The following is an 8,145-nucleotide window of genomic DNA, read 5'->3' on the forward strand; positions in this document are numbered from 1 at the left end:
TCTCTGATTTGCTCCAGGGCTTGACAGCACTGAATTATAGAAATGTACACACATCATCACTTAACAAAAGTGTTAGTTTTGAGCTGTGTAAACAAAAGTTTCTACATTGGCAGCCATTTTATTTATCTCAATTGACTTGTTTGTCACTGAAGACTCAAGATGTGCTGTATTTTTCAAGATGAGTTGTTAAAGCAGATTGTGCAGAAATGCTAATATCTAATGAACAGAAAGAAAAGTGGAATCAAAACAGTTGGCGTGAATTTGAAGTACTGATGTACTGCGATCTTCTGAAATATTCATGAATTACTAATCCTTCAAACTGAATAATGTTAATCATAGCAGGCTATGATTTTTTAACCCTGAAATATGTAAAGAAATCAGAGTACACCAAGGGATTTGGAGTGGACAGTGCTCCCTTCCAAGGGGTGTGACCAAACAAGCCCTTATTTTCAGAACTCACTGCCTTGATATCCAGCTCCACCAAAAAACCCATATGGGAGTGTTCCCAGCAGGACACACAGTGTTATACTCATCACAGGTTATGTTTCTGCAGTAGTCAGGCTTGAGAGTCACCTCCAGCTACAGTGACAGGGGAGAAAATACAGCCTCAAGCCAAGCAGGAGTCCCAGTTTTTCCCTTGGGGCCTCAAGAAGCCATACCAACCTTTCCAACAGCTTGGTCTTGGAGCAGCAGCTGGAGCTGAGAAGAGGTGGGCACAGGAGTGTGTCCATGACCCATGCATGGTCCCAGGTCACCAGTTCTTTGGGCATAAGCAACCTTTGGCCCAGGAAAAAGCTGCAGAGACATGACTGCAGATGGTGTCACAGTTGCTCAGCATATGCACATCACCTTTGTTTCTTCCTTCCAGCCTGTTTTGTCTATTCCTACTCAGGAGAAAAGCTGTCTTGCAGAAAGAATGGCCAAAGTAGTTTGGTGCATTATCAAACGCAGAGAAAAGAATTTGCTTTATGAAACAGTGGGTGAATTTTCTGCACAAACACATATTTTATCTTAATTGCAGCCTTCCATGTGATTGCAATGTAACTGAGAAGATGATTACCAGCAACAGATTAGCTGCTCCTTTCAGAGCTTCTTGGTGTTTTGCTCTTTGTCTAAGGCTTACATTTTAAGCAAGAAAAACAAGTTATCCTGTGAATACCTCAGGTGACAAGGTGGTCCGTTGTTTACTGTACTGAACAGCAACTCAAACATTGGGCTTAATTGTGTATTCAGTTCTCTCTCTTTCTGTGTGCAACCAAATAACACAGCACAGCCTGTGTCTCACTTGAGCATTTGTGATACAGGAATGATGCTTCCCCACTCCACCAAGCCCACTAATATTCCAGAAGCATCCAGATTGCTGAGAGGCAGGGTTGCACTGACACATTTTGAAGAGAGCCCTGGGTTTCATCTGGGTTCTTTTTAAGAATTCTTTAAAAACCTAGAAATGTTCCGGAGAGTGCTTTGTTTTTGAAAGATTTTCCTGCAGCAGATGAGGAGGATTTTGGAGTAGAGCAGTGACTGCCTGTTCCCTGCACAGCTGCTGAGTGGAACATGTTGTTTAGCTGGCTCTGTGGATGTGGCCATCAGGTGTGGTCAAGTCCAGCAGAGACCATTGTTGTAGACTAATAGACCTTCTTGGTACAACAGCCCAGTGTCTTTAACTGGACTGTACCCAGTGCTGGAACAGCTGTGACTTGTGGTTACTTGACCCAAGCCAGGACCTCAGCATGCCCCTCTGCAGCAGAATCAGGATCTGTGCCTATGGGAAAGGGTGCTTCTGGACCCAAAGCTCATCCCATTGCTAGGGAGTAGTTTGTTTCTGAGAACTGGTGGCATGAGTTTTCGTCATTTTGTAGGGAGCAAACATTAAACAAAGCTCATTGAATGACCTTGTAGAAAGAAAAGGCAAAGAAAGGAAGTCAAGTAAACTGGTTTTAGTCCCTGACAGCCATTCTTTCCTGAATTTTTTACTCCTTCTTGTGAGAGCCGTTGCTCTGTGTGTGTCTATGCCTTCCCACCAGGACAACTTTGTGATATGGAAGATGAAAAAAACTGGGTTTCAAGTTCTTGTCCAGTCTCTTAGGTCCTCTGGATTGGTGATAATGAACTAGCTCTTGGACTGAGGTTTCAGAAACTCCAGAAGTCAACAGTTTTTTTGGGATTCAGCCTCTGGCTCCTCCAGAAAACAGCACTTTGCTTAGTCTTTACCTATACGATGGCTCTCCATTGTGTCCTTGGCCAGCATGGAGACCTTCCTTTTCTCTGTCCCACTCTTTTGTTTCTCCTGGACCTTTCATGCATGTAAGCATTTCCATTTGTTCTTCACTCTGACCAGCCTTTGCCTTTCCATGGCAAATAAGTATAATACCATGAGGTGGTTGGAAAAATGTAATAGACATAGTATCCCTTTGTGCAATCCCAGACACCTGGGCCTGAAAGCTCATCTTTGTGGCTTTGAACTTCACTGGAATTTTGGTCATTTTTTCTCTTCTTTGCTGGGGAGCTGGAATGCTTAAACATCCACATCCTCCTGTCATTGCACACACGCTGTTGGAGTTTTTGCAATGAAAACAAAATGGTATGGATCTGGCAGCTTGGATGGTGCAGCTCATTCAGCAGATGCCAATAACAGCTGAATATTAGATATTATTAAGAAGAAGAAGATATAAAATAAAGCTGTGAGATAGCATATGTTGGCTGGTAGCAAATATCTTCCAGATGCTTGTAAGGATGGGATTCAGCTTGGGAGTTACTTCGATAAAATTATTGCACCATTGCAGCCAGCTCAGTGTATGTATTCAAAACAGAAGGATTTTGGAAACCTTTGTGAGACCCATACCAAGCCTGAGTAGTAAATGTCAGCACATTCCTAGTCAAGAGCCCACAGCTATCGTGGCACTGAGATTTGCTGCACAGCAAGGCTGGGATCCCTGTGGCAATTTAAAGCCAAGGATGCTCCCTCCATTTTGCCACCCCATCAAGAAATTTAGAAGGATGAAACAGACCTCATTTTTCTCATGGTGCTGATGCCTGGGTTGGTTTTATCTGGCCTAGGAAGAGCTGGTGGCTGCAGTGCCCCGGCAGGGGATGGCAAAGGTGCCTTACATGGGCACTGACTGCTGCACAACCAACCTCTGAAACCTATGAGCTAAGATCTTGCTGGTGCTTCAATAATGATGTGTCCCAGCACCCTCCTTCCACCTGCTTGTAGTTATCCTCACAAGAAGGGATAAGTAAGCACCAACACCTGTGGTAGGCAGTGCCTGTTAAGGACCTGCAGATGCAGTGAGACAAGCACAGGTCAGCACTTGGGCACCCTGCCTGCAGCACCTACCCCTGGGTGGTGGAGGTGGGTGGAGAGGGACCTGCCTGTGCCCAGCAAGGAGGAAACCTGACTCCTGGGAGCTGGATCCCAAAGAAACAGCACTGCCAGCACTGTAAAAAGTAAATAGCAGAGGAGAAACTGTCAGAAAAGAGAAAAGGTCTTCTCCTCCGAGCCTGAGACACTACAGAGGTAAGAAAGCTTCGCTAAATAAAAAATATTTAGTAAAAGCTTGCTTAATATTGGGGGCATATGATCATTTGTATAATCATATAGCCCCACTCTCACCTGTAGGGAAAATTCTCAGCCAGAAAAGGTCTCTGACCTTACTGACAGAGTTCCCAGGTGGTGTCATAGGCAGCACTGTATGTTGTATGGCCTTTGTGCCTCACAGCCCCCTGGGGAGGGGTCACAGCATCATTCTGATGGGTCCCAGCAGCAATTTCACTGTACTTTTGGTTGCTCCCTTCAGCTGGAGGATTTTTATTTTCCTTGCCAGCAACAGCTTTGTCACGGCTGTTCTTTTGGCTCTTGTAGTTGGTGTTTAGTTGGATTTACAAATAGAGGGAAATTTGTGACTCCCTGAAGATAGACACTGGCTGCTCCCTCAAGGCAAACAGGGCTGCAAAGGTTTGTGATGAGCAAAACTCAGGTTTGGTAGGAAAAGTTAGGAGGTTTACTGTGCCTGCAGGGATTTCTGGTGTTATTTGAGGTGCTGGAGAGTGTATCCCACCTGCTTACCAGCTGCTGTTTGTAGTTTTATTTGTGGTAGAGACTAGTGTGGTTCTCACATTAGGTGCTATCCACCATCCTGCTGCCTCTGAGGGTGTCTGGCTATTGTGGGGTGCTGGAGGTGGCCCTGCAGCTTTCTGCTTGAGCACCCGACCCTCACTGCAAGTTCTGCACAGCAGCACCAGGGATTGGGGTTCCCTCCCCTTCTGTGGAAGAGTTGTGGCACTTCCCAGAAGGAATGCCCATAGCCCAGAGCAGGCACCAGTGAAATGCTCCAACACCCCTCAGCAAACAGTAGCAGGATGGGTGGGCAAAGGCCCAGGCCTTGATGCTTGTCCTGCCACCACTGTGGGCTGTGCCTGCCACAGACCTTTTGGAGGACAGTGTCTGTTTAACCTGACAGAGTGTGATGTGGCAGCTTAGGGCAGAATGTGTTTGCAGGTCTCTAGGTATAAAGGAACAGAAAAGGAGAAGAACAGGTGCCCAGATTTTGTTGTTGCAGAGCCTTTGGCTATTCAGACACACAGTAAATCTTTACCTCTTCCCGTGGGCTCTTCCAAGCACCTTGTTTGGTTTCTGTTGAGCCAGTTCCACTTGGAAATAGTCTCTAGCTGTTGGCCATGATAATCTGTGAGCTGCTGGCAGCTCTTGCTGCCTCTGAGGGCACTGCTGAGAGACAGATGTAACCAATATCCTTTGCATAGTCTTTGGTGCTGGATTGTAATGACCTGTGACAGCAAGGTCAGTGCACGTGACCCAGCTGACTAATCTGCCATTAGTCCTTAATGACCTCCTTCTAACTGTACCTCAGTATAGGATCAAGGTGTCCATCCTGGAGTACTGTAATTCCATGCTTTCTCTGCTCAAGCTGCCCTCTATCTCAAATGGAATTTTGTATCTTTCATTAGATGCTCTCAGCCATTAATTCCCTCCAGCTCTTGCCGTTCTGCAGTCTCTGCTGGTTGGCTGTGAACACAGACTGGGACAAGCCCAGCACTCCTGAAGGGAGGTCATCAAAGGAGAGGGGATCAGCAAAGTGCAGATGTGCTGAGCCCCCCTCTGCAGTTTCCTGAGCAGCAGGAAAGGTTATGGGTTTAAGCAACCAGTGTGCTTAGGATTAAAATAAGTTTTTCTGATGAGGAAAAGCAACAATGGTGAGGCCAAAAGATCTAGTGCTGAAAGCCAGAAACACTGGCAGAGGAATCGAGCTTCCAGTTGCAATCCAGAACACTTGGCTGTGTTTATGGATGGGCTGAGAGGATGGGGATTAGTGTGCCAAGGGGTGAGGCAGAGGGGTTGGTTTGCAGCAGGAAGCTGTGTGCTGCTTGGGTGAGGAGCCAAGTGCTACCCCTGCCACCCTCAGGGGTAGCTGGGGTTAGGGAGCTGGCTGGGTCACCTGGCTCTGCCTCAGTGGGGGCTCCCACCACACTGAGCCATTGCAGAGTGCAGCATCTCTACTGCCCATTCAAACCCAGCGCCACTGGGGAGCCTCCTACAGGGGCAACCACTACTGGTTGTATCATGTCTTGGCTCCTGGAGATGCAGCACCTTTTAGACTGGCACTGCATTTCACTGACCTCTGGGCTGGGGAAATTGTCACATGCTCTCTTGTCTTAGCAGGTCTCCAGCCTTCCCTAAGGCAATGCCTGGACTTTCCATAAAAACAGCCAGTGTGATGTGATGACTGATGTCTCTCAGTTAACTAACTTACCCTGTGATGTTTCTATGTGTTTTTCACCAAAACCCTAATGGGAAGGACATCTTCCAGTAGCTGCATGAAACTCACATTTGACTGTATCTGAAAGTTTCCACTCCAGTGTGAGAAACTGCCTTGCTGTTTTCTTGCTGAGGTAACTGTTGTGAGATCTTACAGGTAAATCCTAGCCCTACCTGCAGTGACAGCAGGAGCTGAGATGGCCACTGCACCAAAAGAGGCAGAAAATGCCATTGGCTTGGAGGAAATCCACACAGAGATAAAAGAACCACCAAAAGGTAGGTTTCTATTGACAGGACTAGACATTTGGGTCCTTGTTTAGCTGGGGTAGAGGGAGGGTCCTCAGTTGTGCCATTCCAGCCACTTAAAACCTCTGTACGTGGAGCCACAACATCAGCACCCTACATTCCCCTCCCACCACACCTACCAGGCTGGTAGCTGCTTCCTATGGCAGTGGGAAGAGCTGGATGGCTTGGCCTTTCTCAGGCCTCTGCTTTGTGTAAACATTTTATTATATTGGTAATTTGAGGATTCATTTACTTGGAATAATTTTTGAAATGTTAATCTGTTTCAAAAGCATTTTAAATAGTACAAGGCTGTCCTTCCTCCGTTTGCACTGGCTGCTGTTTCAGCCCTGCCACCAGGACATCCAGGGGCTGGTCAGTGGACATAAAGCTGGTAGATGTTTCCAGGCTTTTTCCTGGTGCAGTCCCACAGGAGCATGAGAAATTTTTTATGAAGAGGAGGTACAATTTGACTGCTGATAGGTCTTGTCTCTTAATTTTCTTTTCATGTTTAGGACAAAAGACATTTACAGTGGAAGAAGCTGTGGAAACCATTGGGTTTGGGAGGTTCCATATCATGCTTTTCCTCATCATGGGCAGCACTGGGGTAGGTATCTGCAGCCATCTGTGCTGGCCTGAAAAAAGCTTTCTTCTCATTTTTCTCATTGCCGTGCAATAACAACCATAAGCACATACTGCTGCCAGCCCATTTTTTTCCATACATACCTTCTCCAGCAGGATTTCTGCTGTTTTCATCCTTAGTGAAAATAGATTCTGGTCCTGTTGATATCAGACCCATTTCAGGGCAAAGCTGAGCAGGTTGGCCCAAAGCATCCACAGTCTGGCCCCTGCTCTGGAGCACTGTCAGGGCACGTCTTCAGTTAGGACCTGAAGGTTAGATTCAGCTTCACAGTTGCATTTTTCATGTCATCCCCCTGGCACCCAAATCCTGTGCAATCTGGCTCAGAAGGCCTGGCACCTTCTCACCCCTGGCCACCTGAAAAATGCCATAACTTTCAGGGTCTTGGGTTAATTGTGTATCTGTTTTTGGGAACTTGGGCAAAAGCTGGAGGCCAGGCTGGGCTAAAGATGTAATGAGGGTCTATCCATGAAGATTGCTGCAGCTAAGGTGAAAAAGTCTGAAGTTGTGTGTAAATATTCAGCTCATTCCTAACTGAAGCCAGCACTGGGGCACACAGCCAATGGAGCAATGATGGTTTTAACCAAAAACAGTTTTAAGAGTTCATGTTAGATGCCTGAATCCACAGCTAGGTACCCAACCAAGCAGGTTGGTTTCCAGAGATAGTTGAAGATCTTCTAATAACCCAGCAGGGTAAGGGTCTTCTCTGCCAAGGATGACTCTTTCCAAACTTCCCAGATACACAGTGTACCTGTACCTGCTTTCTAGGTGTTCTTTTCTCTCCTCCCTGTCACCCAGACCTCCCAGGTCAGGCACAGGGCTCAGACCACTGTGGAGGTACCATGGCTTCACAGAACTGTTCTGACATGGTGGAACTGCCACAGCTGCAGGCCTTGTAGGACTGAGAGACTTTTCCCTGTGGGCTTCTTGTGGTTTCCCTTCTTGCTAACACACACATTTGTTCCCAAAGGTGGCTGAAGCCATGGAGATCATGCTGATAACTGTTGTGTCCCCTCTCATCCGATGCGAGTGGCAGCTCCAAGACTGGCAGGTGGCTTTAGTGACGACAGTGAGTGACTCATGTTCCCCCAAACAGGTCATCCACCATGTGGTCATAGTCATGGGTAAAGCACATAGTCACTTGGAAAGCACATTTCCCAGCAAACCAAACAAATTCTTAGGGCCTCTTTACAGGGACAAGAACAGTCACAACTGCAGACATCAGAAATGAAGCTGATGAGAGCAGATGTCCATGCCCAGAGCAAGCAATGCCAAAGCAAATCCCCACTTCCACATTCTTATTTTGAAAACCCTGCCACCCACCCCCAGCTTTGAGGGTTGCAGCAGTGAGTGCCCACAAGAAGCCATCCCCTGAAAGGCTCTCCCTTGTGGTTCTGGGTGCCACAGTTCATCCTGCTGCCCTGAGAACCACAGCTCTCCTGCAGCTCAA

Source organism: Agelaius phoeniceus, chromosome 5 (genome assembly GCF_051311805.1).
Source record: "Agelaius phoeniceus isolate bAgePho1 chromosome 5, bAgePho1.hap1, whole genome shotgun sequence".
NCBI lineage: Eukaryota > Metazoa > Chordata > Aves > Passeriformes > Icteridae > Agelaius > Agelaius phoeniceus.